A 9,999-nucleotide genomic window follows, 5' to 3' on the forward strand; every position below is an offset into this window, starting at 1 on the left:
AAAAAAAAAACCCTTCCCCCCCCCCCCCCCCCCCCCGCGGGGCCCCCCGAAAAAAAAAAAAAAAAAAAAAAAAAAAAAAAAAAAAAAAAAAAAAAAAAGAAAGGAAAGCCCTATGACTAATACTGTCCTGAAAGCACCTCGGTTTCCTTTAGCTTGTCACTATCACGAAACAAAAGCAGTCCCACTCAGTGAGGCAGGACTGGGTTTTTCTTGGAGGTCACATTGCTGACATTTTGCTGGAAGCCATCCTATATATTGCTGCACAAGCTCGTGGTAGTTTGTCATACTTTCAAACAATGCGCGGATTAATTCACTCAGCAGCGAAAAAAAATTATGGGTCCTGTGGTTTGAAATGGGTCGATGTGAGCTGGCATTTAAAAAGCAACAATGAGCCGGCCGTGTGCGAGGGGGCCTGGGCTTTGGAGTAAGTGTCTTATCTCAGCTCACGAGTTGCGTGATGGCGTGTAGCAGTTTGGGTTTGACACTGTGTTGTGCTGTTAGCAGAGCAACGCGCGGTTATTAGATGTCGTTAAGCCTTTCTGTCGGTGATAGATGGACGTATCATCATCATCATCATCATCATCATCATCATCATCATCATCATCCTGCAGCGGCATGACTTCACCCTGCAGATGCTCGTCAGGATTCAGGTTTTTACACAAGCTGAAGTTAAAAATAAAAAGAGAAAAAACACCAGAATGGAGACGGATGGTGGACTTTATGTTGTGGTGATGGAGGTTGTTTAAAGGTGTTATCATTATTATTATTATTATTATTATTATTATTATTATTATTATTATTATTATTATTATTATTATTATTAGTAACGTGGCAAATCAAAAGACACAGAAATACGTCCTTGTGTGTACGTTATATATATATATATATATATATATATATATACTGAGTGTAACCTGTTTTTGAGGGTGCGCGCAATTACGCGCGTCTATTAGAAAGGCAGATCGGGAGACGGAGCGAGGGAGGCGCCTTCATGCAAGGCGGATTGCAATGGCTCCATGTGACCACAACACATGCAGCTCCCAGCGGCGGCCCCTTTAAGAGACGTGGGTTAGTTTTTCTCTTTGGTTATCTAGCTGTATGAGTTTATGTAATATCATAAAGCTAGAGAACCGAATGTATAAACTAATTCCGCAATCGTCACGACGGAGCGAGCTGGAAGCGGAGCGAGAAGCGGGTGGTTGTGTTGTGGGGGGAGGTGGACTGCCTGAGCTGGCTGGATGTGCCGATGGATGGATGCATGCGTGCACGGAGGGAGGGATGCAGCTTGAGGATGGAGAGCCCCGCCGGAGGATCGCGCCCATGGAGCACCTTCTTCCTCTTTGGAAGATCAGCGTTGCGGAAAAGGGAGGCGATCCTCCCTCCAAAGATGGATTCGTGGGACTACATTTATTTATTTATTTTTTGATCAAGAGGGATGCTTGGAGTGACAGTAGTTAGCAGCCGGACTCGAGCTCCATTCGCTGAGGCGTGATGAGGATGATGAAGGCGCCGATGCTGGTGTCTTTAATGGACCATTCCCAGTTTGGAACTACACGGCACGTGGCCGCATGTGCCGTTTTTTTTTTTTTTTTTTTGGTTTTTTTTTATTCATTGCTACTTGGACGCCGCTGAACAGCAGACACAAGGTGAGATGTGCACGATGTCAGAGGCACCCGATTGGAGGACTCCTGAGAGTCACGTGTTCTACCAGCAGCCCCAACTATGCCTTGCATCTCTGAAATGGAAAGGGATATTAACAACAAAAAGTAGCTGCTGTGTTGTGTTGTCATGCTTTGGTGCATTTACACATCAATGTAAAGCCTCATTTTAAGAAAAAAAAAAAAGTTGGCCAGAAGGGATTCACTTTGTGATGTGCCACATAAAAGATGACATCCCATGTTCAGGGCTTGAGATGTTACAAAAAAAGAGAACAAGAAGGCTAGTTTCCAGCTATACCTTTGGTGTGTGTTGACATAGTGTCAAGGTATTTTATTATTTTTTTAAGTTATTTCTTTAAGATCTCCATCATCTCATTCATGTGGTTTAAAGTCCTTTTAATAAGAAATGCTCTGAGACAATAGAGTTCTTTTTATCTGAGACTGCCTCTCTAACACGCTGCTGCACACTGATGACTAGCTGGCTGCAAGAATGTTTCTGAGCTTCTCTTCCACTTGCAAGAAGGAAACAATCAGCTGTTAGGAATCTATTACTTTTGGGGACTACTGCACCCATGGAAACCTAAGGAGCACATCTTAGCTTAGTCATTAGCTCTTTATGTCCTACTATACAAAGGAGAAAAGACATGCTTTTCTGTTTAAAAAAGTAATTAGCCATTCCCACATTTTCCTTCAGATATTTGTAAAATAAATTCTATAATGTCATGAAACTGTGACATTTTTACTCAGACTGGCCCACGTGTCAGTGTGTCAAGCTAAAAAGAGGAAATGAGACAGTTATCCAGTTCAGTTTGCGCTTGTCAAAGGTAATATCTTATATCCCTGGATTTATCTTTGCCTCCATTACCAGACCGTTTAGGCCTGATTCCTTGGAAAAGGTTCTGCAGAAGAGTGAGGTCAAACACAAATTGTAGCTCAAGCACCCATTTCAAGTTTTCGCTGTTTTGCAGATGACTGCTTGGCAGTAACGGTGCTTATTGGGCTTATTTAAATATTTAGGGGAAAAGAAATGCAGCTGTATGGTCTTCAGGGTCAGACTGTATTCCAGCTCCAAAATGTCAACAAGATTGTTAGAGATTTAATGTATAATTTTAAAAGTAAAAGATGTGTTACAAACATTTTCCAAAGAAAACTTTGACGTATAAGGTGAGGTGTTTGAACTGTTTGTGGTTTTGTGTAGATGACGATTTCGTCACCCAATTTCTGACCAGGGTGTTCATGAGAGATAGTTTGAAGAGAACGCTGCTCACTCACCACCTTCTTTGTTTTCAGTGTATTTTGGTGACTGCGTTCCATCCCCGCATATAGACGTGGCAAAGTCACTTAACCGTTTTTGCACGGATGAAGATACACATTGCAAATGTCAAAAGATGTCAAAGATCCAGAAACTAAAGTTTCTCCTGGTCAAGATCTGTTGACCCTCAAAGTATCAATCTAACGTTGTTTTTTGCACAAGTCAAAGAACTTTTGCGATTGAATCACCAAAACAGGCTTAAAGAGACCCACTTCCCCTAAAATCTGACCCGTATCGCTGCTGAGACGGGGTCAGCGTGGTCACCTTGGCCTGTTTTTAATAACCCAGTTTGTCTTGCAACACGACCCGTTTCTTCTCCTCTCCATCCAAGTCGAGGAGGGGGCGGGGGGGCCGTCTGAGTGAAAGGTTTAACTCCACGGTGGTAAAAGCCTGTTGAATTTGAACAAGTCATTTGTGTGTTATAGCTTCTAAAGCTGTGTGGCTGCCTGTGTCTCTGCTTGTGTGCTGAGTGTAGGTGTGCAGCAGCACAGATCCTGCCTGACTGCCTGCCTGGTGCTACAGGCCCCGGTTTTGCACTGCATCACAGATCAGAGAAGATGCTAGCACTGCTGCGTCTTTGTGTCGCTACAGCCCTGTTTGTGTGCCTCGCGGTCTAGGCGTTGACACTTTTTGGTTTTAAATTGTAGTTTTAAATTGATGCTATTAATGGTCATTTCATGATTTACAAATGTGCTGTTCGGAGGCATTTAGTGTAATTTGACCGAGGAGCAGGACACTGACGTCTTGCTAAGCCTGTTATTCCAGTATGTAAATTATTTCAGGTACTGAAGCCAATATCAAAACGCTACCCTCGGTCTCTCTTTAGTGATTTGACAGAAATAGCTCCTGAAATTGAAAGTCAGAAGCCCATGTTCTGAGGCAGTCATCCTTACTGTATGTCCCTTAAAGATAAAGGTTCAACTCTGAGCCGGGGATTTATAACACAGCGTGATCCGTCAGCCGCAATTGTTCTACACCAACAAGGCCGCCCTCCCCACGTTCGACCTGTTGAAGCAGCAAAAAAAAAAAAAAAAAAAATTAATGCATTGCTGAGGGCTAATAAATGGAGGATATGTGGAGAGGCCCTTTGAGATTCAAATGCAGTCTGGTGAGCGTTCACAGAGGCAGGCTAGACGTGCATTTTTTTTCCCACATTAATATGTGTCTGTCTGGGGGCGCGAGGAGGAGGCCTCTACGCACCAGATGGAGCCCAGTCTAGACTGGGTCTATCTCTTGAGCACCTGCCATAAGGCTGCATTAAACATTCCATTGTCTTGGTGATTTGTACGTCTCCATTTGTACATCTGCTTGAACGCCCTTTATGGTTTTCTGCTGCCCAGATTTATTCCGCACGCATCAAGATGGCCGTGTTAAACGAGGAGCACAAAGCGACGCGGCGGCGAGTTAAGAGAAATTTAAATCTGTCGCTTTCGCAAAGTTTCGCCCGCTGCTTCTTCCGTTCATTTCGTTTTGCCAGGTGCACGGACGGATGAGGCGCCGGACGGATCGGACGTGTACTGCGTTCTTACCCCTGCACACACAACAGAGCCATTGTTTTTAGCTTTACGGCCCTGCTGCAAGCTCACTATCCCACAGATGTTATCTCGATTGTGTCACACTTGGCCACCAGATTCCACTGCGGCGTGCACGAGTGTGGGCGCACGCGCATCCCCGCTTCCTCGGATGTTGTCCATGAGAGTGCGCGTTATTACTACACCCAGAGTGCCTCATTTTTTGTCACTAAGGGCTATAATAAACATGACAGAATACACTGGGCTGCAGAGCAGGCCTTTTTGCACACTCATAGATTTGCTTTGATCCCATCACAACATGACTTATATGTTTTTGCAAGAGAAGCCTCTGCAGAGACTGTCTTAATGTCGTCATTGGAAACTACTAACTAGTTCTTCTTCTGCTTCTTCTTCGTCCTTCTCCTCCACGGCTTTGACAGCCACAATTGACAGTGTTTGAGTCTCACAGTAATCTAAATCCATATTTTGTCATCAGCTTCCTGTTATCGTTTTTACCTTGGATTGCAGTGCCCTATATAAACCTTTTTCTCTGAACTTATGTATTCTGGGTTTGGTAGCCTAGCAACAGCCTCTGACCCATGCAAGAGAAAGAAAGGGGGCGGGGGGGAATTGAAAGGGCTGACATGCAGGCTTTAAACCCACCGAGGACGTCAGATTTCAGTGGATGTAATCTTTGAGCATTTTGTGTAATCGCTTGTGAGGTGTGTTTCTCTGTGTGCGGATGTGTGCATGTCTTTGTGTGTATTATCTGGTTTTACCAGACGTAAGAGAAAATGGGGAGAAACTCCTTGCCGGTATTTGAAAAAAAAAAAAAAGGAAATTAGCAAATTTTTCAAAAGACCTATCAATGCATCATTTTTAATACTCTTTCTTAAGATTTACTAAAAAAAAGGCAATACTTCCAACTTTTTACTTTTATTCAGTGAAGCTTTTGTGAGCAATGCCATCCATTTTGCTTTAACACAGTTTATTAAATAGCGTTTTGTTGGAGTTCTTTGCTGACATTTCGACTTCAAGACTAAACATTTTGTGTAATATTTACTCACAAAAATCCAACATAAGGTGAAGAAGAAAAGCTTCTTCTGTGAGATATAAAACATTTTTTGTTTGGGGAATTATTAGAGCACTTTTGTAAGAATAGTGTTTTCATGTTTTGCAGGAGTAAGTGAAGTCCTACAGAAATACTCTCACCTCCATCCGCAGGCCTGCAAGCGACAGACAGCCTGACCTTCTGGCCCGAGGAGCGGAGGTCAGCGACGGGGTCAGGCCATCGCTGTGACGTCAGAGGTGAGACAAAGTCCTGCTCTGCTGCACCTGATCTGCTGTTGTCCTCTCACTTGAACTTGAACTTAGCGTCCACAAATCTCTCAAACAACATGACCAGAGGAAAAGTTTTTAAATTTGGCACCCTTATTTCATGCCTCACACATAGGTCTGTATGGAATTCCCAAATGATAAACCTTGAGTATAAATATCAAGCTTAAAAAAAAAAAAAAAAAAAAACAATACCTAACTGGTTTTATTTAAAACGCAAAGGCCATATTTAGACCTCCTGCTAAAATACAAAACAGAACTTTATTGTTTCGATGTTAACACAGAACATGTAAAAACATATAAATAGGCATTTAGCAGTAATCTTCAAATAAATGTGCCTATTACGAAGAGTATTATTTTGTTTTTCTGCCCTTTACACAGTCGACAACTGGAAAAAACTGGTTTATAATTTGGGCTCGCTGCTCAGACAGAGGCTGATAAACAGATAATTATTTGTCTCTGTTGTAAGTGGGAGAAATTCTGAAAATCTTTTGTCAGCTTACTGACAGGCAGTGTGTCAAAAATTAGGAGAAAAAGCTGCTTTGCGATATTCTGGATTCTCATATAAAAAAATGTAAACATTTGTATGGCAAAAGCATTTATTTTTTTATACTGTAACTTTTCAATAACTTGACACACTTTCATGTGGTTAACCCTCATGTTTAGGATGGATATTTACTAGTTTGCTCTCCTCACCTTCCTAGTCAGTCACTTCTGACCACATTCTTTCTTTATATTGTTTCAATTTGTCTGATTCTCCACTGTCAGCAGATAAATGGAGGGGAGCCATTTTATACATTTGTCGAAGATTTTTATTTTTATTTTTTAGCCTTAAAATGTATATAGTGGCAGTGTGGTTTAGTCTGATATGTGTGTGAGGTGTGCTCATGTGGAAAGACTCACAGTGCGGCTAAGTTACTTAATAATTCCCTCTATCCATAACTTTTTATTCTTACCTTCCTGTATTGAGTCATATGGAGAAAATAACCTATTTTTTTACTCTTTTGTTTTGTCAAGACTTAATGGTTTAAAAAAAATCTTTGCACTTTGACAAAAACATCTTTCAACTCCCCCATATATATAAAGAAATATCTTTATTTCACAGACTTTATTCTTTTTTTTTTTTTACATCTTTTAACGCTCACCGTCTGTCATGAACTTGTACCAAAACTCGGTTTTCTACCCGGCAAAACGGTTCTCACTGTGTGTTTTCGTAAAGTACGTATTATGTTGAAGGTGATGGACGGCTGAAGTATGCGCCTCGCTCGCTTTCTTCTCAGTTTCCCTCTCGGCGTTGAGTGACAGGACTAAAGATTACCTTCACTTTCCTGACTGCTGCAGCAGGCAGCGAACGCTGCTCAGCTCGTGCATGCTCAGCCTCCTGTGGAGAACAAAGTGGAGGGAGAGAAGGAGGCCGAACGACTCGTCGAGATATAGCGGCCATAGAAGAGAAACAAAAGAAGAGATTTTTTTTTTTTATTTATTTTATTTTATTTCCCTTTAGGGTTAGAAGATGAGCGTTCTGTGACTTTAGCCTAGTTCTATATCAGCTTTTTTCCCCACCTCATGAGAGAAGAGGTTGCGTTTGAGAATCAGACAAGAGAAGATCAGAGGATATTTCACAGCCTGTGGCTATCCTCCTCCATCGCGTTCGACCACCTCTTAAAGCTCCTTTCGCTTTGCCTCGACTCAATGAGGGCTGCCGGTCTACTTAGTCAATATCATATCCACAAACTAGTCAAATCGATGCAAACAGGCTTTGGCTGGACACGAGCTTTAGAAGTGAAGGCATAGCTACCGGCTACGTTTGATACAGAGATATAATAATCCAGAAGTGACACTCGCTGCGTCTCCTTTGTATTCGTAAGAGCATATTAAGAACTTGCATGCAGACGTCTGCGTTCCTGCCGTGTTTTCCTCCTTACGGACCTTGCGAGCAGTTTATGGATTTGTTTCGTTAGGAAGCGCAGACAGCAGGATGTGCGATTTCACACGTCAACACTGCTGCTTTCACAGTTGAGCAGACGTCTCATGTATATGGAGAGAGTCAAAGATGAGGGAAGCTTTAATCCGCCCATTTACAGTACCTCAGATCCAGTTGACATCTCTCACTCAGGCACATACCTCTGTGTGTACCGTATCTCCCCACCACCTCACCTCCTTTGCCATTCCCTCTATTTGGGCTCATCTCGCCATCACCGCCACCCCAGAGAAACCAATTCGGACTGCTGCTCCACACCGTCATGGCATGTTGGCCCAGGGAGATGGAGTTCTTTCAGGTCCTTGGCTACGACCTCCCCACGCCGTCGCTGCCCCCTCATGCTGCCTCTCAACATTTCCTCAACACGGCTGGTGTCCCAGCCGGGCAGCCAGACAGAGCTCGGCACCATGTCTGAGGATCCGTTGGAGCTACTCTGCACATTCTGTGACAATTAATTCAATACCAGTTTTATGAGATTTAGATTTCTCTTTAGTTACTACAAATAACATATGACGTCACGTGGTAATGATAACACAAGATCCATGTCGCTGCAAGAGATTCCTGCTGTTTTCTGACGTCTCCAGCCTTTTTTTAGGAGGCAGCTTAAAACAACGACTGAAAACGGCTTCCAGAAACTTTGTACATCTCTTTGCTTTCTCTGAGTTAACTATTCAACACCACTCTGATGATGACGATAACTAAGAGTGTTCTTCCCTCAGTCCCAACTTCCACCACGAAGAGTGTTGTTGTCAGTGCTCCCAGTTACTGCGTTAGACCTTGACATACCCTTACACGTCCATGCACATGAGCATTATTCACTCATATTTAAGCGATGTTTTGGTTGAATTGAATCAGAGGTTTTCAATCAGAGGTGACGGTTTTCATGACTGCTTCACAGAGGGTGATATGCGTCGGTATGAAGATGATGAAGAAGAAGATAATAGAAAAGAAAGAAGGCTGGTGTTATGAAAAATTGACTTTTTTGGAGCTTCATGTCATGTTCTAAGGCTATTCCCTCATCAAACACATACCTGGAATGATGCTTTGACTCATTAATAGGTGTTTGAAGAATCCTTGGATCTATTTTGGCAGCCGTTTGGGGGCGCTTAAATGCTTGCTCATACAATGTGTCACTTATTTCCATAAAGCTGCTCCTCAGGCAACCTCCTCCGCGCTTTCCCCACAGCACCTCTAGACTAGCGGCAGCAGCGATTAGCAAACACCTGGTGGAACTAGAGTCACACTTGTCATAAATGCTTCTCAGTTCATAAGTTATATTGACCAGTCAGAATTATTATACTTTCATCAGAGGGCCTAACTTGCCCAGAAAAAAAACATACCATCTCCAATCAGTGGAATGGAAGTATGGCATTTTTATGTCCATATTTTATGAAAATATGTTACCAACAAAACTTAAATACAATAAACTGAAAGACAAAGTCAAGTTCATGGGAATAAAATACAAGTAGGATGGATGGTGTTGAATGGATAAGATGCTTCTCTTCCACTCTAAGTTTGTCGCATAATTATAAAACAACAATAAAAGAAAAAAGTCAGAAACAAATAAAGCCTACATAATGTTCAAACCCTCAAACCAAACACATAGCCAACAAGCTACTGTTCTGTAAAGTGACAAACCGATTTAAGCAGCTTGTTGTTTGGTGGTTTCTGTTTATTTTTTTTATTTTGTTTGGGGGGGGGGGTTCTCTTGATATCTTACTGTTTGCATGAACATCCCTGCTTTATTTGAAATGATAACCAGCTTGATAAGGGATTAATGCCTCTGACTGAAAACGTTGGGCGAAAAGAGGAGGCCTTAGATGGCTGTGTGTGTGGGAAGCCAATCAAGTGTAGAGCGGTGGTGTATGTTAACATAAATTAAACTTCAAATTCAGAAAAGAACAAAGGAAAGGAGAACGTCAAGAGGACAGAGGGAAAAAAAAAACGTTTGAAGAGTTTAACGAACACAAGATTTAAAACTGGAATATTGAGGAATTAGGAAGTTTGCTTTTATTCAAGTATGTAGAATAAAAGTTGCTTTTATGTAGTCTTTTTTTTTTTTGGATTGTTATTTGTTTCTTTAGTTCGACCTTGAAGCACTGTGGCCTCTGGCATCTCAATGCTGAATGGTGGCTGTATTAAAGATTGGTGGTGGCTGTGATCGTGGGGTGCAGAAGGGTGACGGACAGAGGAGGGAGGGAT

General features: G+C 42.2%; 1 long non-coding RNA gene across 1 annotated transcript in view; it reads left to right on the forward strand.

The window, feature by feature from the left end:
- LOC106948925 (uncharacterized) overlaps positions 1–9,999 on the forward strand; it is a 37,132-nt gene that overhangs the window by 8,854 nt on the left and 18,279 nt on the right. The window contains exon 2 of the long non-coding RNA XR_001425285.1: positions 5,662–5,789. This is a non-coding gene — a long non-coding RNA (uncharacterized LOC106948925). The remainder of the gene's footprint in view (positions 1–5,661; positions 5,790–9,999) is intronic.

This window comes from Poecilia latipinna, unplaced genomic scaffold, assembly GCF_001443285.1.
Source record: "Poecilia latipinna isolate Pla-1442-1.1 unplaced genomic scaffold, P_latipinna-1.0 Scaffold313, whole genome shotgun sequence".
NCBI lineage: Eukaryota > Metazoa > Chordata > Actinopteri > Cyprinodontiformes > Poeciliidae > Poecilia > Poecilia latipinna.